The following is a 23,788-nucleotide window of genomic DNA, read 5'->3' on the forward strand; positions in this document are numbered from 1 at the left end:
CCATGCATGGACGCTCGTCGGCTGCTGAATTCATGTTTTACAGTTAAAAAGAATGGAAAGATGTATACTAGTCTGATAGATAATACGAGGACCTCTGGTTTTTCAAAACTGTTGGATCAACAAGTTATTACAAACAGATAAATATTGAAATGGTTTGCTTGTCGATTAACTTGAAGAAACCGGGTTTTAACCCTCTTGCTGCCGAGTTTTTTTCTTGCTTTGTCGCGCCAAAAGCATCTTGACGTTTCTTATCTGTGACGTTGCAAAACTTGTGCCTATCTGTAAAACTGCGCTTTCCCGCCGTCCATAATTTTTCCCGCGTCAATGTAGCCGTAATTATGAAAACGATGTATATAAGTAATTTTACGGAAGTTAAATATGCTCTAAGATTGTCATAAACGATGTTTTTAATACAAGATAATTTACAAATACAACTTTTAACCTTGGAATATATTTTTTTTTAATCTTTCTTGTCTTAAAATAAAGTGAAAATAATATACCAATTGCTATACTAGCTTTAAGGGCGACTTTGTTTTATCTTTGTCAAGTGAAATGCATAAATGATTCTTAATCACCTATAAAATAGTAAAATATTTAGTCTCGTTTTTTTATTAGGTAATTGGTATAAATACTGTAAAAAATCTCTCAAATCATTATATAAACGGCAAAACAACGGCACTCAATGAAAATGAAAATAAAAACAAAGCGTGTACAAATTCATAAAAATAAATAAAATCTCCGAGCAGCTGTTCTATGATTCTGTGAACTACTTCTTGTTGTAAAGTATCAATAGTGTCCGATTAAAATTATCATGATTTCAATCCTTGTTTCGGTAGGCGAGGAAATATTTTTTATATAAAAATTATTATCCATATTCATTTTGCTTATTCTTTAATCATGTTTATTATAATTTTGTTGATCACTTATTGCTCAAAATTTTAGAGAATACGAATTAAAAAAAAACATAGTAAAAACGAGGAAAGAAATTCTCTGAGACTATTGTCTACAAGTAAACCTGAATCAATAATAAATCAGTTTCATTTACTATGATAAAGTACACACTGTAATTGACATACACGAAATATCTTTAAATCTGTTAATTGATAAATTATTCTTTTCTCAACGTTCAGTGGCAAATATTTCATGCAATATTAAGGACGCCTGAAATTCAATATTCAATAAAACTATTGCTCAATGAGTCATACAAAGTAAAAGATCTGTGGTGAATGCCAGAAAAAAAAGAGGTTGCCACTGGGAAAGGATATATCTATGATATATATGATAGGAATAGAAATCATTGTGTCTACTACTTATTTAACATCCCCATTTCGAATAAAAATAAAAATTTTTAAGGCATGCAGTGCTTCCATGATGAAACAGGTTTAAAATGTATTGAAATATCGTATGGCAATATAAGTACATCGGTTAACATGTGTGTACTTTAAGTTTTACAAAAAAAAATCCTAGCTGAGATTTCAATCGTGGTATTTGAGCCCTAAATAAAGTATCCAGTTCTTTTAAATAAAGCGTGTACGGTGTATTGTGAATGAATATTAATATTTAACGTAATCAAGTATAACAGTTACCTTTTTTATGATTATTTATCAGGGATAAGATTTTTGATTTATATGAGATATTCTGATTGATAGATGTACGAAAAAAAAAAAACCGTAAAACAAATTTCTCGAAAGAATGCAACATTTTACATGAAAAGACGAACTAGATAATTAGTAAACACGTTAAATATATAAGTTTGTATTATAGTATGCCAGCTTTAGCTGGCACTTATGGTAGAAGCATCGTTTTGGAATAAAGAACGATAACTCTCTCTACACGACCCATCTGAAAAGTTTCGTCACTCTCGTTAAATCTCGTACGATTATTTTTGTTAATGGCGGCCGAATTTAACGTTTCAACGCGAGCTTGAAAAACGGGACAAATCAGAATAATTTCGATGTTAAATACGACATGAATTTTTGTTTGTTTACAAAATCAAGAATACAGAAATTTTGGTAACTTGTGTAGCTTATTTAAATTTTATTGTACCACGGAAATTACCGAAGTTAGGACAACAACATCTGACGCCATGTTTCGTCTGCTTCAACTTTCCATTATCAGTGAGGTCAAAACAAATTACTTGAATAATCACAGCTACTTCATTTAAAAATCACAAAATCGTAATTAACGATAACATATTTAGCGTAAAGGTCCCGTCCAGCCATGGGAACACAGAATAAACCTCTGCAAGCAATACATTTCGTTTTTTTTTATAATGACCATGCGGCATGCGGGGTAAACTCCGGTGCACTGAGTGACCAGGACTACTTATGTTCATCAGCCACATAATTCAACACATCAAGGAACAGTGATAATGACGTTAGTTATACTGTTGGATGTGATCACGGTTATTCATGTAGCCAATGGCGAATCCAGAACTTTTCATAAGGGGGACACGCTGACGGGGCTCTCCAGTCTTGCTTCAGTGATTCCCTATATAATCAACAAATTTCCCCCCACGAAAAAGCCCCCCCCCCTTTGGATCCGCCTATGGTAGCCCACAGACTAAATCACAACTTTAATAACAAAACAAAACGAAACAAAACAAAACAAAATATTCAAATAATTCACAATCTTTTAATTCTGTACTTCCTTTGGCAAACTCTCAACAAATCTTTTTATTGATTATGTCACATGTCAGATATCTACCTTATATAAGTCCCAGGAGAAGGAAACTTCTGTTTTGTTTTTCTCTCTCTCTTAGTTTAATCATAAAAGGAGACTTGAGTCTGAGTAGTACATTTAGTACTGTATATATTGTAATTTGTATGCTCCCATATTGTCCAAAATTGGATTTTATGGGAAGATTATGATAACCCATGAGAATACCATGACTTTGATAGGTATGCATTTATACAGGGCATGTTACTTGGAAGTATGTGGGCTACATCCTTTAAAATTCAAGCTGCAGCAGTCCCCATGTATATATTTTATGCATCAGTTTAAACCTGATCAAAACATTTTCACTCTACCAAGTACTTTATCACTATATTACTATCAGGTTCACATTTCAACCTATTTAGCAATACACACTTATGGTTACATTTACAAGTATATAACATCACAGTACCAAAATTGCACTCAGTTACCAAATTGTACCTATTCAGCAAAAAAAACCTGCAGAAATCTGACAAGTTTTCTTTCACCATGTAAAGTTATATAATTATCCTCTTTTTGAAATGAGCAAATTAAATTTGTTACTAGCATCCTTTTCTTCAAAAAATAATAGTTGAAGCATGGAATAATGTCAAATTGTTTGAAATATTTGAAGAAGTAAAACAAAACATCTGTTTATATTCCAGTTTTAAGGATTTGAAATTAACCATACATGTAATGATGTATGGAATTTGGGTACTGAGTCAGTACCCAAATTCCATATACTACTGACCTCATTATAGTATCATGGATTATTTGGAGGTCATTTCAAACTTATTTTTCTATGACTCTACATGGACTCAAAATTAAATTGGTGTAACTATATTGTAAACAAGGATAGTCTACAAAATAAGCACAGAATAAACTTTTGCCTGGTACATAAAAACAGTTGGTGAAAAAAACTGACAATATAGGTGCAATTTGGGTATTCTCATGTTAGCAACTTCACAACAGAACTACAAATTTTATTTTCATGACCAAAACAAAAAAATAGTACAAACCTAAAGGCAATAAAATGCTTCGTCATGCACAGCCTGATAAGACCACAGATGTTTATTGAGCATATAAAAAACACCATTTTTTTTTTAATGTCAGTTGAAATCAAACATATTTTAATTTTGGACCCTTCAAACTTCAATATGGACTAATTTGAAAACAGGTATCAGGTGAATTCAAACATTTCTATTCAGCAGATGTCTTCAACTCCTTAATTTCATATAATAGTAAGCCCTATAAAAATATTGAAAATGTGTACATTTAATTTTTTTTCTAGCTTCTCTCATGTGAAAGCGGTACCTTTTTGGTCACTATATATGTGTTGCGTCTAAATAAGAATTGTAACACTTTATAGTGACTGAACAGGTTAAACAAATACTTCTCAAGAAACAGAAAAAGAAGACAACTTGGAACAGCACAAATCATGCCAGTATACATGTATGTATGAATAAAAACTCAGATCAGAATAGCATGGACAATATGTTAGGTATATGTCCTTGTGAATATATAGTGAGGAAAGTAAGTTATCAATAATTCTGCGGATAATGCAATTTTATCAAGTGTTTTGAACATTTTCTTATAAAATTTTCACACAATAAGTGAACATTTAAACAGGCTAAACTAAATTTGTATTACTGAAAGTTTCAAACAATGACAAGTGTTTTATTTACCAAATAAATCATGACTTGTGTTTCTGTGACAGAAAAAAAACATGTGCAATTTTGGTAATTAAAGGGAAAGAAGATCCTTTTGCAGCGCACTGGCACATATCAATTGTGAATATAGAATGAAATTCAAAACAGTGTAGCTGTGGCCATTGATTGACACATTAAAATCATCCATTGACTGGGACAATTTAGGTGAACGTTTGTATGTAACGACCAATGCTCTCTATGTACTTTTTAAAGATACTTAAACTATATATGGGGTCACCAAAGGTTCTCAACACCTAAATAAATTAATTCGAAAAATTAATCAGAAATAACACGATATTTTGATTTATATCAATTATATAAATCAAAACACAAAGGTTATTCCTGATTAATTTTTCGAATTATTTTATAATTAAAGGCGTTAAGAAACCTTTGGAGACCCCACAGTTTAAATGTCTATCGTAGGTACGTCGTGAACAGTGGTCGTTACAGACAAACGTTCACGTAAATTGTCCCAGTCAATGGATGATTTTAATGTGTCAATCAATGGCCACAGCTACACTGTTTTGAATTTCATACTATATATATACTTACCTAATATATTTTCTTTATCATGATACTCACGTCGACATTATCAAGAAGTACACATCATAGGACAAATGCACCAATTACAGATAAAATATTTAAAACACCCTATATTGAGTGCATCTCCTTCCAAATCAGTATTTGTTGCATCTATATATACTAGACCAGTAAAATCAATGTAATTAAGGTAAATTTTGGAAGAAAAACCCAAAATTTTGAAAAAAAACAACCCAAAAAATGTTGTACCATAACCAAAAAATCAATTCTAATCTTCCTTTTGTGTATTGATCCTTCTAGTAAAATTTCATAGAGATCCATTCACTTATACTCAAGTTATTGTGTGGAAACCAAATGTGTCTTCTCAAAAACAACTATGACATGATTAAGCATTACTCGACAGCAAATTTTTGACATGCTTGTATTTCCCATTTCCATTCTCAATTTTAGTCTGCTGTCATATATAAACTTAAAAAGTAAGCTACATCATGTACATGTAACCAAAAAAAATATATGCAAGAAATGACATAAAACTGACTCTGAATACATGAGACTCACAAACTGAAGATGATCAGGAATACAAATGTTTTTTTATTCGAGTGAGATTTTTTTCACCGAAGCCTTTCAGCGCTATCAATTAAAATTATTTAGTCAAAATTTAACACTAGTATTAAAGTCATATGAAACGAGTGAGTTGTGAAAAATAATGTTTTTCCAATTCTTGAACCAATGCATGTATATATCACAAACTAAGTCCTCTGTGCACGATTTTATCATTATTTACGCAAATATATCGTATAATCGTCAATTTTTTTTCTCTCTGTCTGTTATGATTTAACAAATATGGCTGCTCATTAAATGCCGTGTTTTGAAGCCGAAGTTTACCGATTGTCACCTTATAGTAAATAAATAACAAAAAGCATGGGTATTGAGCACGTGCTTAACATGAACAATCAGATAATTGTTTATTTTAAGGACAGATTCATGCGTATTGCGATCACCGGATTTTTACGAGGAGGGTTACGCTCAGGTCACTATGCATACGGAAAATATGTCGGCGAATTGCTTCCTGGAAGCAAGCAATTAAAAATAAGTAAACTTCTTCTAAATGTGGACAAATTAAAGAATTTTCCTCAGAAAAAAGTATATGTACAAAAGTTTTATAATGAAAACTATCCATTTAGTTATAAAAAACAGATGCATATTTTTTTTTAATTTGAGGTTTCATATGACTTTAAGGTTTATCATAACAAATTGGCAAATATGGCCATTAACACCTAAAAAAATACTATGTACAGACTTATCTTTGCGGTTTGGGAAGTTTTAAATGTTTTTAGATATATAAAAGTTAAAGAGGTAGAGCCGATTTGCCGAGGATTTGTTTCATTCGATAAGATAGATAATTCATGTTTTAAAAAGCCTGATAGATGCTAATTATAGTACATGAAAATACGTCACATCATCTATTTCCATACCTTGAACAGGTATTCCTACAATAACAAGGCCAAGACTATTGATTTTTTAATATTGATTCTATTTTATTATAAACATCCTTTATGCAAGGTGCCATACAATGTACCACGTAACTTGTCAAAGAGCCAAATAATATTGAACAAATTTAAATCGTGATTTTCTCATTCTGAATATATGTATATCTGTATTTGTCCTGGTCTTTTAATGTTTTATCGTCTATAAGATAAGATAAGATAATACATGTATATATTATTATAACCGGAGAACATCTTACATCAGTTGGTCATAGATCACCCCATGTTACTAACACATGCTATATTGTCTTTTCTGGCATTTTAACAAATCGGCCCTTTGTTGTGATACAGATGCAACAGCTTCTTGATGTTTTACCTACAATCACTATTTGTAGTGTAATTGATTTGATCTGTTGTGTTTTCTCGATGACTTAGGTACCGGTGTAGGGACGGTGGTAAAAAAATTCAATACTAGTATCTATATAGTTTGTGAATTGGCGAGAAAATTGTTGTTGACTGCATTTGTTACATATAATGCCATGTTCAAAAAAGGTTTCGAAAAATTGTAAAAATGTGTTGTTTTGAAACTTGTATACAATGGCCTTATTTGAAGTTATGTGTATATTACACTCACAACATGTAGGCTTCATTGCTATAGAAAATAATTCTCGTGTTATTGGTTATCTACAGGCTATGTACAGGCACCTACATCAGTTTAACGGCAGTTGTTCCTTGAATATATGTAATAAATGTAAACACATAAATAGAAAGTTCGTCAAGAGTATGGACAGTCATAGGAATGCACACAATAAGCGATACATTATTTTTTTCTTTGATACATGTTGAATGATATACCAGTAAACTATATAGTCAAAAATGAACCAGAAAGACTCTATGAAATAAGCAAACATCCGAAAAAATATGATAGAAACATTAAAATTTAATATAACAACACAAAAAATGCAAATATATTGAGCGAGATTTGAACCCTTACTTCAAAGTCATCATATATTAGTAGTTAAAATACGGCGATGCTTATACCTTTATCTTTTATTAAGAGGCTATATCGGTACAATTTATCGATGTTACAACTTTTTCTTTAAAAAGTTGTTTTTTATGTAATAAGGACACACTAAACCAATTTCATTTTTAAAGGAAAATATAGTATGAATAACAAGTCATAAAAAAAGCATAACTTTTTTTTGGTTTGAAATGTCCTTCAGGGGGGATTCCCTGTTTTTCCTACCTAAACACACACGAAAATCCGCATATTGGACTTTTATCCTTTTTGAAGGTTACATTAACTATTGATCACACGTATCATAATATATGTAAATCGAGATATTGATCAAAAAGCATTTTTATTTTTTGTTTTTCTAGTAAATTTCATTCTGTCGACACTTTTTTAAATTGGCCCTTCTGTGAAAAAAATCCTCGGCATATTGGCCCTACCTCTTTATTTTGCATATCTGAAAGATAAAATCATTTTTGGTGAAGGTCTGGATTCAAAATATTTTGTTTGTCCTCTGCTTGAACAGAATTTTTATTCATCAAATTTTTGGGAAAAATACTATAACCCCTCCTGCCTTCACAAGTTCAATGATCGTTCCCTAAACATTTTCCATCTGAAATTATAATTTTATTTTAGACATACATTCGTTCTGAACATGCATGAAATATTTGCCATTGGACGTTAAACAACCAACAATTAATCAATATATATAGGACATTGTCTTAGTATTTAATAGTTAGCAATACAGCATATATAGGTATATCATAAATATGTACATGTATAAAGCTGGCATTTAAGGTAGCGCCTTCCTCATATTACTAACAAGCTTATGATCCTGTATCATTTCTTGACATCCGTTTAAAGTATACTTTTAAAGCATTTTATTCAGTTTGCTCATTCCCGCCAAAATCGCCCTTTTGACGCCGTATTTTGACGTTGTCAGTGCCCTTGAGTATTGTGACGTTACAATGGACCTTTGACGTTCTACACAATCAACAAGATTTGTGTGTAGAAGCCATAAATGTCCCTTTGGCAGCAAGAGGGTTAAACAAGAAAGTTGTGTGTCTTTTTGATGGATTATTTACATACCCGCTATAATTTTTGTACTTGGAAAGCGCACCGAAAGGTAAATATTATCATGCAAATATTTAAGAAGATGCTAGTGGTATACTTTTCACGAAAAAACATTTGAATTTATAAATTTCATCGCATGCAAACCCGAAAATCAGTCTGACAAAGATCAGAAGATTGGCAAGAACGGACGCAAGTCAACTCGACCCACTGCCAAAACGGCCTACTTTTTTAACAACACGTCTCCCTTTCTAAAAATGTCCCACTCTTGTTAAGGGAGCTACCACGTGAGTTTTATTGGAGGTGGGGGGGGGGGGGGTCACCATGTCACAGGCACTTGTCTCAGAAAAAAAATTCCCTATATTATATACCTTAATATAATACATATTTAATACATATATATAGGATTTTTTTTTCTGAGACAAGTGCCTGTGTGGGGGGTGCTTGGGTGTTATTTGAAAAATATGCGGAACTGGAGTTCTGTCAACTTTAAAAAAAAAAATGCAGGATAACATTTTTATCGTAGCCCCCACCCCATAAAAGTCAAGTGGTGGCTTCCTTACCAACTCGTCCTGCTTTAAAAAAAAATTGCCCTACTTTATATAAAAATGGTTAAAATCTGTAAAATATACTCCTGCAAAGAATGGCCTTGCCCAACTTGCATGACTTGGGTAAAATCCAAATGAATATAATTAATATTTAATTTATATAAAAAATAAAAGTCTGCAAATTTGCCCTTATTTACATAAGTTTGTACTTATCTAGACTACCTAGTTCAAATAATTATGACTTCTTGAAAGGCTATTACATTTTTTTTATTTGACGCCTTACTGTACATTAGAGTAAAGCGTCCAAAAAATAATATTATAATAGCCTTTCAAGACGTCATAATAATTTGGACTACTAGACTACCCAGAAATTAGAAAACACTGATATAAAAATTTAATATACATAAAATTGATAATGGAAATGCCAGGGAATGTGTCAAAGAGACAACAACCCGACCATAAAGCAGACAACAGCAGAAGGTCACCAACATGTCTTCAATGCAGCAAGAAATTCCCGAGGCGTCCATCAGCTGGCCCCTAAACAAATATATATACTAGTTCAGTGATAATGAACGCCATACTAAACATGCTAAACTCCAAATTGTACACAAGAAACTAAAATTAAAAATAGTACAAGACTAACAAAGGCCAGAGGCTCCTGACTTGGGACAGGCGCAAAATTCAAGCGGGGTTAAACATGTTTATGAGATCTTAACCCTCCCCCTATACAGTTGGGTGCAGACCAAGCATTACATGTAGACGGGCCGAAAAAGTTAACGCGGCGTTTACTCGCGTGCACTTCATGTAAACGCCGCGTTAACTGTGCGTTAACTCCGAAATTGCAGTAGACATTAAAAGTAAACGGGCGTTTACTTTCGCGTTTACCTCCGCGTTAACGCAAAAACGGCGCGTCTTCTAATTTTGTAAAGAGTAAACGGGCGTTTACTTTCTCGTTTACCTCCGCGTTAACGTGGGAAAATGCGCGTCTTCTATTTTCCTAAAAAGTATAAACGCGCGTTTACTGTTTGTAGTAAACGGCCGTTAACGCAGATTGTCATCGTAACCTGGATACACTGACCTAAAATATGAAATGATAAGGAACATCAAAATTAATTGACCAACCGGTCATTTCTGCTTGACATATTGACGATAAAAGTTATTTAAAAATGTCACACATTTGTATTTAATTGAACAATAATTATAGTAAATTTCTTGTTCATCTTAGACAGACTGACTCGTAAAACAAAATTATTTGATATCATTAACCAAAACTGACAATATTTACCTCTTAACAAGTTATCTTATTCTATAAAGAAGTAATTCAGTTATATTTTCATGCCATAATTGACCATATAATACGTAACAATTGACAGGAATTTTTGTACCAGTCTGACGGACATGACCTCTTTTTATTTAAAATATTGAATAGTAAACAAAATTCAGTAGTTTTCATACATCAGACTAACTCGTAATATATAATTATTTGTTTGCAACACCAAAACTGACCATATAAGCAATTTATTATGTAAATCTATATAGCCGGCATAGTAAATGAGTTATATTTTGATATAAAGATTGATTGTATAATAAAAAAGGAAGCAATATTTAAATATTATGACATAATTTTTTTTTTTGCATCAATTTAGAGTGACAGCATGTCCTTTTTCATTCAAAATATTGAATCACAAACAAAATTCAATAGTTTTCTTACCTTAGACTGACTCGTATAATAAAATTATTTGTCCGCAACACTCAAAACTGACCATATAAGCATTTCATTATGTAAATCTATATAGCCGCACAGTAAATGAGATATATTTTCATGTAAGAATTGATTGTCTAAGAAAATAGGTAGCAATATTTGAATATTATGACTAAAAAATTTTGTTCGCATCAATTTAGAGTGCCAGCATGTACTTTTTTATTCAAAATATTGAATCGTAAACAAAATTCAGTAGTTTTCATACCTCAGACTGACTCATATAATATAATTATCTGTCCGCAACAACCAAAACTGACCATATAAGCATTATAGTATTTAAATCTATATAGCCGCATAGTAAATGAGTTATATTTTCATGTAAGAATTGATTGTATAATGAAAAAGATAGCAGTATTTGAGTATTATGACTAAAAAATTTTACTCGCATCCATTTAGAGTGTTAGCATGTCTTTTTTTTTCTTCAAAATATTGAATCGTAAACCAAATTCAGTAGTTTTCATACCTCAGACTGACTCATATAATAATATTATTTGTCTGCAACAACCAAAACTGACCATATAAGCATTCTAGTATTTAAATCTATATAGCCGCATAGTAAATGAGTTATATTTTCATGTAATGATTGATTGTATAATAAAATAGGTAGCAATATTTGAATATTATGACTAAAAAATTTTGTTCGCATCAATTTAGAGGGCCAGCATGTCCTTTTTTTATTCAAAATATTGAATCGTAAAGAAAATTCAGTGGTTTTCATACCTCAGACTGACTCATATATAAAAATTATTTGTCCGCAACAACCAAAACTGACCATATAAGCCTTCTAGTATTTAAATCTATATAGCCGCATAGTAAATGAGTTATATTTTCATGTATGGATTGATTGTATAATAAAATAGGTAGCAATATTTGAATATTCCCTTCCCTAGATCTTCCATCAATTTCTTCATTTTCCATCAACACTTGATGGACAATTGATGGTACTTGATGGAATTCCATCCTAAACCAAAAATATACATCAAAGGATGATGGAAATTAGAAATATTTTTTCCATCATCATTCTTTTGATGGAAAATTACCGTAAGGTTGCAGCAATGTTTCTCTTTTCATAAGGGTTGCATGTACTTTTTTTATTCAAAATATTGAATATTGAAACAACATTTTAGTAGTTTTCTAACCTCAGACTGACTCGAATTTTAACCAAAACAGACCAAAACAGACCATATTAGCACTATATATAGCTGCATAGTAAATTAGTTTATTATATCCATGTAAGGATAGCAATATTTGAACATTTAAATTGACGAGATGACCGGTACAAATGTACATACTTATATTACCCTTTATCGATATCCCTTTCAATACACTGTACAATTTACGTCTTTTTTTTTATCATTTGTCAAAACAGAATCTTATCATGTAAATCCAAGGCAAACAAGGTGAATTTCGATTAAAAATAATGGTTTTAAATACCCCGAGTTATAGTAGGAATTCGAAGAGACAATTATGAATGGGGAACGAAACAATAAAAACCATGATGTTTATATCCCATCATATTGAAATATTCTCCCGATGTCTCGGATAACCTTTCTTTTCGTATCGATATTTGCACATGTAACTTTTGGAAGAAAAATATAGAAAATCTGCCTATCAGTAAAGTTAATGGACTTAATGAAAGTGATTTTGTGTAATTTAATATTTCGAATTAAAAGAGTTTTTGAATTGTTCTGGTTTGAAACACATATACGTAAAATATCAAGACCAAAGGTCGTTTTTATAAAATAAATGTGCAAATGAACTTGAAGTTTATTTCTAAATTTACCCAATCAGTTAACGCGAAAAGTAAACGTGCGTTTACTTTCAAGTGCACGTAAAAATATACTTGTAAAATCTGTACTAAATGCCCGTTTACTTTTAAGTGCACGTAAAAATAAATTTGAAGAATTCTGAAGTAAAAGCCCGTTTACTACTGACTAAACGGACACATAGTAAACGCCCGTTTACTAGGGTAGACATTAGAAATTTCCATTTCAGCCACGTTAACGTAATTATAGTAAACGTGCGTTTACTAGTAAACGGGAGATTTGAAGTTAACTAACGAAATATGTGCACGCGGCGTTAACTTGCGTTTACTTTATGTAATGCTTGGTCTGCACCCAACTGTACATGTACCTCTAGCCAATGCAGATGTATGATATCTATTGATTTAAATTGATGTGTCATTTCTGAAACCATGATTGTGGATTCATATTTATTATTAAATTATTATGTACATGTAATTTATGTATTTATTTAGTGTATCATAATCTATTTGAACTTTTTTTTAGCTTACTCAAAATCAAGCTGTTTGGGCCTCCTCTTGTACATGGGAAGTGGACTCCTTGAGAAGGTGAAAGGTCTGCTTTACATGTACGTAATGTTAATATAAAAATACAAAAAATGTGGTGATCATGGTGATAGTGAGTGAGAAAATAGAGGAATTTTTAAAAGTGTAAATTCACTTTTTTCCACTTATAAATCTGTCATATTGTAATTCTGATAATAATGTTTAAATTACATAATTAGGAAGCTACCATTTGTTTTTAAGGGGGGTGGGGGAGGGGGGGGGTGGATAGGATGAAAAATTTTGTCCTGCATTTTTTTTCAGTTGTAATTTCTGTCCTGCCTTTTTATTTTTCACTCTATTCAGTCCTGCCTTTTTTTTATTAGTTTATTCCGACTTTTTTTTACCTAAATTGTCATCCTGCATTTTTTTTACACTCAAAACTCCTGTCCTGCCTATTTTTTTCAAATTTCATCCTAGCCCCCCCATAAAAATCAAATGGTTGCTCCCTTATTTTCAAAATAAAATATTGTTTAGGTTGCTATAAACAGTTTCGTATAAAAACTAGGGGTTATTCCCCAACTAAAAATAGACATGGAGGGAAGTCCCTTTTTATCAACATAATTGGTGAAAAAGTATCATGTTTTTTGTATTTGGTTGTAAAGATATATTATGGTGACTTGAATAACACCAGTATCACTCAGATTACAATTCTACCTTGACAGGTAAGTTTGTATTTAGCCTATAAAATACTTATTTAGCCTTGAGAATTGAAAGGTCAGTTTATCCCATTCATACAATAGAAGTTTACCTATAAGGGTCAGAATGGGGTTTACAGAATAGAGAATAAATGTAATAGCAACAAAAAATAGAGAATAGAGAAAATGAACAACAAAATAAAGAAAGAGAATAATGCGGTGCAAAAGTATAAAGAATAAATGTGCAAAATAAAAAGGAAACTTAGGTAACTGTGATGCAATACCGATAATATAATGATCAATGTGCATAATTGATAAATAATCTTGTAACAGAAAGACTATATAGTAAAATCATTTTCATGAGAATTTGCTTTTCAGAATGAGAGTTATTTTTAAGGCTATATTAAAAGAAAAATGCCCTAAAAATTTAAAGAATACAGATATTAAAAAACCCATGCAGGTCCTCATGTCATTTACATTGTCAAAATATAGGACACATCTAGTCAAACTGGTTTTAAACTAGATATCTAGTCAAACTGGTTTGGTATAACTGACTGTTTCTTGCCCTAGATGTCTATTTCACAGTGACCTTATGTGTTTGTGCTAAGAGTACATTGTACTGTCAAATTCATTGATTTTCTGTTGGGACATGACCTACATTGTAAACATGCAAAATAGTGGCTTGAGATTTCAACTGATAATAGTATAATAAATTAAAATTTGGAATATTATATCCTGGTTGATGATGGTTTTTTTTTGGGACTAAGATGTTTTCTTCATTCTTGTTCACATTATGATTATTTTAAGGTTCATGTGGACCCTATGTCTAAAATGACCGTATTTTCACCTCAAAATTTACTCTGAGTACAGACAAACCTGCGCATCTGTAAATTTTTCCAGGCATAGCATGCACTAGATAAATGAATTATAAATATATTTTATGTTTTAGAAAAATAAAAACTTACCAGGATTTTGCAGTGCACTTTTTTTCATTCCTCCAGAAGGTGCCAAAATAAACTAAGTTGGGAAACAGGTTTGAGAACTTCCCCACAGATAAAAATTAAAGTGAGCATTTTTAATTGACATGGACATTAGATGGACAATAGATACCTGACAATAATTGGTTATTTAAACTGTGTACCTGAGTGGACCATATCAAGGTAAACTCAACTGTTTGTTAATTTTATCATCTTCTGCAGAGACGAAAAAAGTGTATGGCAAAATCCAGTTAAGTTATGAATTTTCTAAATCATACAATGCATTTGAATTCTATTTATCTAGGGCATGCTATGCCTTGAAACTTTTCCAGATGCACAGGTTTGCCTGTACTCAGAGAAAATTTTGAGGTGAAAATACGGCCAGTTTAGCCATAGGGTCCACATGAACCTTAACCTTCAACATTGTTCAATGCACATTTAAAGATAGAAAAAATTTCAGCTCTCGTTTAAAATATTTTGCAACTTAATAATAATCTGTCAGATTTGGTGTTAACAAAAAACAAGACTCTGCAAGCATAGTCTATTTCTATAACAGTCAAGCAGATAGTTTTTTTTTATATCTGAAAAAAACTACCATGTAAAGAAATATGCAATTAAAAGGCCTAAAATAACCCCTAAAATTCAACATTAACAGATTTTTAACAATTAAATCAAGATGCACAAAGTTTTAAGTATTGGTCAGAATATAGGGTTCTTTTGTACTTTAACAATATCACAATAACAATAAAGTGACCTTAATTTTGGACAAGGTAAATGGCATGAAGCCAAATTTATCAACCTCTATTGTGTGAATGGGAAACTGACCTTTCAATTCTCAAGGCTAAATAAGTATTTTATAGGCTAAATACAAACTTACCTGTCAAGGTAGAATTGTAATCTGAGTGATACCGGTGTTATTCAAGTCACCATAATTAACTTCAATTAAAGCAGGTTGAATGATTAAAATAATTAAAAAAATTAGATTAAATATACATGTTTTGAGGGGAGACAACACTGTAAACAGTCTGTTTTTTTTGGCAGTGAAAATTGAAAACTTATTTGCAGACACTGTAGCTCTTTATGGAGCAGGCGAACGTACCCTGAAGCATGAATTTTTTGAAAGACCAGGTAAAAATCTATGAAATTCATACAACTTTGATTATGAAAAATGTGCAGGTATCATGTCTTCAGGGGTGTGCACATGACCTGATTTCAGGTTTTTGTCGAGCCTGCAACTTTTGTTGCAGAAAGCTCGACATAGGGATAGTGATCCGGCGGCGGCGGTGTTAGCTCACTTCTTAAAAGCTTTATATTTTAGAAGGTGGAAGACCTGGATGCTTCATACTTTGTATATAGATGCCTCATGTTACGAAGTTTCCGTCAGTCACATGTCCAATGTCCTTGACCTCATTTTCATGGTTCAGTGACCACTTGAAAAAAAAGTTCAGATTTTTCGTAATGTTGAATTCTCTCTTATTATAAGTAATAGGATAACTATATTTGATATGTGCGTACCTTGAAAGGTCCTCATGTCTGTCAGACAGTTTTCACTTGACCTCGACCTCATTTCATGGATCAGTGAACAAGGTTAAGTTTTGGTGGTCAAGTCCATATCTCAGATACTACAAGCAATAGGGCTAGTATATTCGGTGTATGGAAGGACTGTAAGATGTACATGTCCAACTGGCAGGTGTCATCTGACCTTGACCTCATTTTCATGGTTCAGTGGTTATAGTTAAATTTTTGTGTTTTGGTCTGTTTTTCTCATACTATATGCAATAGGTCTACTTTATTTGTTGTATGGAATGATTGTAAGGTGTACCTATCTAGCAGGCAGATGTCATGTGACCTTGAACTCATTTTCATGGTTCAGTGGTCAAAGTTAAGTTTTTGAGTTTTGGTCTTTTTATCTAATACTATATGCCATAGGTCATCTATATTTGGTGTATGGAAATATTTTATGATCTTTATGTCAGTCGCGCAGGTTTTATTTGACCGTGACCTCATTTTCACAGTTCATTGCACAGTGTTAAGTTTTTGTGTTTTGGTCTATTTTTCTTAAACTATAAGTAATAGGTCAACTATATATGTTGTATAGAAGCATTGTTAGCTGTACATGTCTGCCTGGCATGGTTCATCTGACCTTGACCTCATTTTTAAGGTTCATTGGTCTTTGTTTAGTTATGTTGGTTAATGTTAAGTTTATGTGACAGTTGTATTAAAGCTTAGCTTTATACTTAGGACTATCAACATAATATCAATGATTAGTATAGAAGGCGAGACATTTCAGCGTGTGCACTCTTGTTTAAGCTTAAATTAGGCAATGTTTTTCCCAGTTTCTCTGGATAAAACTTTTTTATACTATTAAAAGTACACTTTTTTTTATTCCATTATAAACTAGAGAACATTCTGATTCCAGTGATATCTAGTTTTATACAAGTATCTTTATTAATCAGTCCACCACTAAGGGTCACTTATACATGGTCCCTCAAAATATGACGTCATAGAAAAAAACTGTTGATTGCACCCTTAACAAGAAAAGAAAACTCTCCACCAGAAATCAAGTGACATCGAGGTTAACTGTTAACATGTACAACAATAGGTCACTTTACATCCTTCAACAATGACTATGAGCAAAGCCAATACTGCATATTCAGTTTTTAAGGACCCTATATGAGAATCACAAATTTGTAAATCAATTCAAACAAGAAAACTAAGAGACTGATTTATACAATGTAAAATATAAAAAACAGAACAAAAAAAAATATGATAAACAGCAAGATAAGACAAATTGAACCACTAAATTACACTTATTTAGTTAGAAATATGTGTCGGATGACCCCTCTTGCTAACTAACATGCCAACATGACTAAAAATAGAACATAGGGGTAAAATGCAGTTTTTGGCTTATACATGTATCTCTGAAAGCAGAAACTAAAGCATTCAGAGCAAATTTGACCTGGAGTTAAAATGTTTACCAGGTTAAGAAGAGCTATCCTTTTTTTTTCAGGGAAAGTTTGTTGGTCTAGTTTAAAAGATCAAAACTAAGCCAATTTTGCAAGATCAAATATTAAATGCAATTTTGGCAGATATTATAACTTTATTTCATTAAACATTATTTCTTTTAGCATTTTCAAAGAATGTACAAGTACAAGTACTTTGAGAAGTAGGAGAAGATAAGCAACAGAACAGAATTCATTTGGGTCATTGCTGTCTAGATTATATAGTGGATTCATAGCTATAGATTGTCATTATATTGATTTATGTGCATATGAGCACAGAGGAGCAGTAGTCAATGAATAATTTTGTGATGAGAGGTATGTTTATATTAAAATGATGCCTAGTTTATTTAATAATTTTGCTCTCTTGTCAAACTCGGTAAATCATGGACATGTAGTTTCCAAGATTTATTTTAAAATTTGAGGTCATAGAGTTCCAAGTTTTGATTCTTGTTGTGGGCAAGTTTGAAAATTATCCATGTTAACAGTTAGAAGTGACAAATTATTTTTTTTACAAAACCATGAACAATTCAACTAAGATTTAACCCTTTCCTCCATGGAATTTTTTGTTTACAAACTTGATTCGCATAGGATTTTTTCAATAAAAAAAAAATCATCAGGTTTAAAGTATTAATGCATTGTAAAAACGAACATTTCATCAATGAAATTCAAGTAAGATATTCTCCTGAATATCCTTTTCATATTGGATACAATTTTTTTAAAGTCTTTTTTAATATGCAGACATTTTGTAGTCAATGCGTTTCAACTGAGGTACTACACAGGCGTCAAAAGGCGTCATTATGGAGTAAAGGGGTGGGGTCAAAAAGCGTCATTATGGAGGAAACGGTTAACCTCAAACTAATTAAAACAGAAAATGTTTTAGTTCTAATCTATAGCGTTATGCCCTTTATATACACAGAAAAAAGTCCCATAAAATCTAACTTGAGGAAAACTCAAAAGTGGCATTTTATATTTCCTTTGGAAATTAACATTGGAAAGGGAGATAACTCCGCAAAAATGAGTCCTTTTTTGGTCAGTTTTTGGTTGATTTTCTTGAAATTTATGTAAAGGCTTAAGCACGATACTTTTATGGAGTTATAAGTTTGTATTTGACTAAATTATATAATCATGATAATCTCCTGCTCATGAAATGTACAAAACCGAAGTGTTACAGGTATTATTTTTTTTTGGTGCATTTTTCATTAAAGAAATTGCAAATTTGAAGCTTTGAGACCATTTTGAAAAAATAATGTGAATATTTGGTATTGTTTATATCTGTATATTATATTCTTTCAGCATCTTACTTGTCTAAAGAAACTTTAAACCACAAAATGAAGAATACGTGCTTAATTATTTTTATCAAATTTGAGATTCTTAATTACTGTAAATTCAGAAATTATTGCGTGCATTTATTTTTGCGATTTTGTCATTTTAGACTTGAATGCGATGTTAATTTTTACGATTTTGAGAAAAATCCTGTTAAATTCATATAAAATATTTCAAAATGCGAGTTTAAATTATTGCGTTTACAACTCAGTCGCATTTTTCGCAATAATAAAAACCTCGCATTAATTTCTGAATTTACAGTACCTTGACACCAAGCAATAGGTATGGGCTTTGCTCATTGTTGAAGGCCATACAGTGACCTATAGTTGTTAATGTCTGTGTCATTTTGGTCTTTTGTGGATAGTTGTCTCATTGGCAATCATACCACATCTTCTTTTTTATAATAACTTATGGTAAAGTGATTAATATTAATATTGTGCAATTGTAGTTATAATATAGGGATATTGCATGAATATTGTCATGAGTAAAATTTATATTGCACGAGCTTCGAGTGCAATTTTTGTTCTACAAGGGACAATATTTCCCAATATTCATGCAATAATTTTGAAGATGTATTGCACTGGTGCAATTTTATAGGGTTATTGCATGAATATTGGGGAATATTGTACCGAGTTGAATTTTATATTGCATAAGCTTGCGAGTGCAATATATGTTCTACGAGGGACAATATACCCCAATATTCATGCAATAACCCTTTTATTGTATAGCAATATAATATTTGAAAGTAAAAATTGGTTTAAACTAAGAGTTTGTCATTGATAACGTCATGATTTTTTGAAGATTTTTGCACTAGTGCAATATTATCAGATTTTTACATGGCATTTTTCATATCGCATGTATTATCAGCCCTCGGTCAATATCAGCCCTCGAGCCATGCGGCTCTTGGGCTGATATTGAACCTAGGGCTGATAATACATGCGATATATGAAAAATGACATGTTATGATCTTTTTATCATATGCTTCAACAGTAGAGAAAAATAACAGATTCATATATTGATCCTTCTACGTGGTTCCCGAAAAGATCTTGAAAGAGTAAAAAGTTCACGGACGTCGGACCCAAAATTTGATACATTCAATAAGAAATCTTTCTATCATATGCCTCAACAGAGAGAAAAAAAAACCCAACATTTTAATATGGACGAATCGACAAAAAAATAATTCAACAATATACATGATGAAAATTGTTTGGAAAAGTCAACTTTTTTTAAAGTAACTTTCTAAATAATGTTTCAGAAAAACTTAAAAAATGCATTTATTTAATATTTTTTTTTAATTTAATTTAATTATTTTACACAATATACTTTCCAGTATTCATATAATTGTTTTGTACACTACTTTGTAATGTTTTTCACTGAAAACGTAGCATTAAGGTGTATTTTCTGGAATTTGCCGAGTATCACCGAAATGCCATGTGATAACGTTACAGAAAGGCATGTGATAACAATCGAAGCATGTGATAAACTTTTCATATCAGCCTGCTAAGCACCAATTCGAAAAATATAGAAAATACTTTAATTTAATGCTATTATCATACGGTAAAAATCATATGTTATTAAGTCTAAGTATATGATAATAGAATTTATTGCACGCTAACTTTTAGTTATTTTCTGTGGGAAATATTATATTGCTATGCAATAATAGAATTTATTGCACACTAACTTTTGGTTACTTTCTGTAGGAAGTATTATATTGCTACATGTATGCAAAAATTCTTATAATTAGTGCTTCACTTAAATGTTGACAAGTTTCTTACTCCTTGATACAGGTCCTAATTTGGATTGTAAATAAATATTTGACATATTATATGTTTCTGAATAAATGTAGTCAAAGAACTTGAAATTGGTTACACAGCTACTTTTGCATCTATGTACTATTTCTGAACCAAAAAATATGTAGTACTGTAGCTTCGGAGGCGACGGCATCAACAATGTATTAGTTTGTGATTAGGTCTAGTTTATGGTGAACCACATGTGATAGGATAATCATATTTGGTATGCAGTTGTATAAGCATTGGCACATCTCATTTCCATGGAGATTATTTGGCCCTGCCTTCTCAGTCATGGTCTATTGACTTCGAAACTTTTGCTCATACATGTATTAGTTTGTGATTAGGTCAGTTTATGGGGAACCACAAGTGGTAAGTCAATGATATTTGGTATGCAGTTGTATAAGCATTGGTATATCTCATTTCCATGGAGATAATTTGGCTCCGCCCCCTTAGTCATGGTCTATTGACTTTGAAATTTTTTCTAAGTTATCATGTATTAGTTTGTGATTAGGTCAGTTCAAGGGGAACCATTAGTGGTTGGGCAATGTTAATTGGTATTCAGTTGTATAAGCATTGGCACATCTCATTTCCATGGAGAATATTTGGCCTCGCCCCCTCAGTCACAGTCTAATGACTTTGAAACTTATCTTAGTTTACATGTATTAGTTTGTGATTAGATCAGTTTAAGATAAACTGCTTATGTTTAGTCAATAATATTTGGTATGCAAATTTATTGGCATTTGCAAGTATTGTTTCCATGGAGATTATATAGCCCCATCCCCTCATCATGGTTCATTGACTGTGAAACTTTTACATAGTTTACACATTAATGTTTGTAATTAGGTTTGGGAACGACTTATACATGTACCGTACCTAAATGTTACAATAATTTTTAAGTAAAGAAAGTTATGATACTAAATATCAAAAGTAAATGTCCAGTACTACAGATTTTAAATACAGAAACATTACCTATGCAAAAGTAGCAGTTTATATGAATTCAAGAATTGAATCTACATGTAGATTCAATTAAAGATTTCTTGCTGTTGTGCAATACACTGGGCTGTTGCACAACAATTGGTTAATCTGTTGTCAGACTGCAAACAAACAATAATTTCTCAATGTCACATGTATATCAGAAATTTATAAAAAGAAAACTAAAAGGAGGTTTTCTTAATAGCTATAAATCGGTCATCAAAGTTTAACGAAATTTTAAGGATACATGTATTTCCAAAAACTTGAAAGTCACCCCTTTTCTTATGACATGTATGAAGAAAATCTTATAACTCAGAAACTGACAAACTTAAATTTATAAAAATCAAATGGGAGCTTACAACAAAAAATATGAACAATTTAACTAAGTTTCATGATATTCAGCATTTTTATGTCCCACTCAACGAAGTTTTGGGGGTATAATGTTTTTGACCTGTCTGTCTGACGTCAAGTCCTGTTTCTTGTCATCACAACTGTTCTCAAACCACACAACAGAATTTCATGAAATCTTTTTAGATAATAAGGACATACAATGTAGATGTGCATATCGACAGGAAATTATGATTCAATTTTTTTTTTTAGGAGTTAAGCCCCTTTGAACTTATTTGCTTTAATGTACTACTTCAACAGTTTGTTATTGCAACTCTCCTGAATCCACACAACAGAATTTCATGAAACTTTGTAGATAATAAGGACATAATATGTAGATGTGCATATCAACAGGAAATTACAATTCATTTTTTTTTCTAGGAGTTATGCCCCTTTGAACTTATTTGCTTTATTACTACTTCAACAGTTTGTCATTGCAACTCCTCTGAATCCACACAACAGAATTTCATGAAACTTAGTAGATAATAAGGACATACTATGTAGATGTGCATATTGACAGGAAATTATGATTCAATTGAAGTTTATCAATTGCCAAGGTACATTGAAAGGTTGTTCTTTTATTAAAATCTGCACATACATGTATATAGGATTTTTTTATAAGCTTAAACTTGATCTTCTTTCTGTTGTTAGCTTACATTTTGTTTCAATTTACTTAAAAGTAAAAGTATATAGGAAAGGTATAAATTAGTGAGCATCGGTTCATACTACATATAGTTTTTGTCTGGACTTCTTGATTAATTTATATATATATATATACAATTTTAGCTTGTTACCAAATGAAAGGAAAGGACATTATTGACAAGGATTGATATTACTGGTGAACATGTATGTCATGTAGGTGTGAATGCCCTGCAAAACAGACCTGATATCAAAGTAAGTTCATCTGTAGAATTGCAGTTAATTTAAATAATTTTATGTTATCTACCTAAAACTGTTTCAAGTTTAATTGTACATGTACAGTGTTGCTTATTTTTCTCACTTTCTGATTCAATGCATGCATTAAGCCTTACTCTGCTCGCCTCCTTCTGCTCCATACACACACACTTGAGATGTCAGAAATTCAGACTATCATAGCATTTACATTACAAACTTACCTAGTCAGACTGGCCAATATTATGTTTTGATAAGTAAACGTTGTTATTTAGAAAACATAAAATATTTGCCACTGGACATTCAAATAAGCAACAAACAAACCGACCAGTTAATGATTTTGCATTAACAGAATGAATTTGCAAACATATAACAATTAGCTTATGTAATTCATGGAAGTTAGATTTATATTCTTTATGAATATTTTATTTCAGTTACCATCACAGTGAACATGGTGAAGAATAACCAATACCATGAATACAGGACACAGAAGACTACCTCACAAACTTGGGAATTTTACAAAAAATAGAACGTTTAAATTTACAAAGAAGACATTTATTTTGACATTCATAGACTTGGAAAGTAGAGAAATTATAATGTGAATATAAATCCTTGGAAATAAAATTTTGAACTTTGAAGAA

At 31.5% G+C, this 23,788-nt stretch overlaps 1 long non-coding RNA gene across 3 annotated transcripts; it reads left to right on the top strand.

Moving 5' to 3' along the window:
• On the top strand, positions 1–23,788 carry LOC139498991 (uncharacterized). Of its 3 annotated transcripts, none has more exons than XR_011658065.1 (5): positions 1–123; positions 13,112–13,193; positions 17,911–18,099; positions 23,043–23,150; positions 23,582–23,788. It is a non-coding gene; the product is annotated as an uncharacterized lncRNA (long non-coding RNA). The 3 variants fall into 3 exon arrangements; XR_011658064.1 differs by lacking the exon at positions 1–123 and adding an exon at positions 8,501–8,568; XR_011658066.1 differs by lacking the exon at positions 1–123 and adding an exon at positions 9,161–9,184.

Source organism: Mytilus edulis, chromosome 12 (assembly GCF_963676685.1).
Source record: "Mytilus edulis chromosome 12, xbMytEdul2.2, whole genome shotgun sequence".
In the NCBI taxonomy this organism is placed as follows: Eukaryota; Metazoa; Mollusca; class Bivalvia; order Mytilida; family Mytilidae; genus Mytilus; species Mytilus edulis.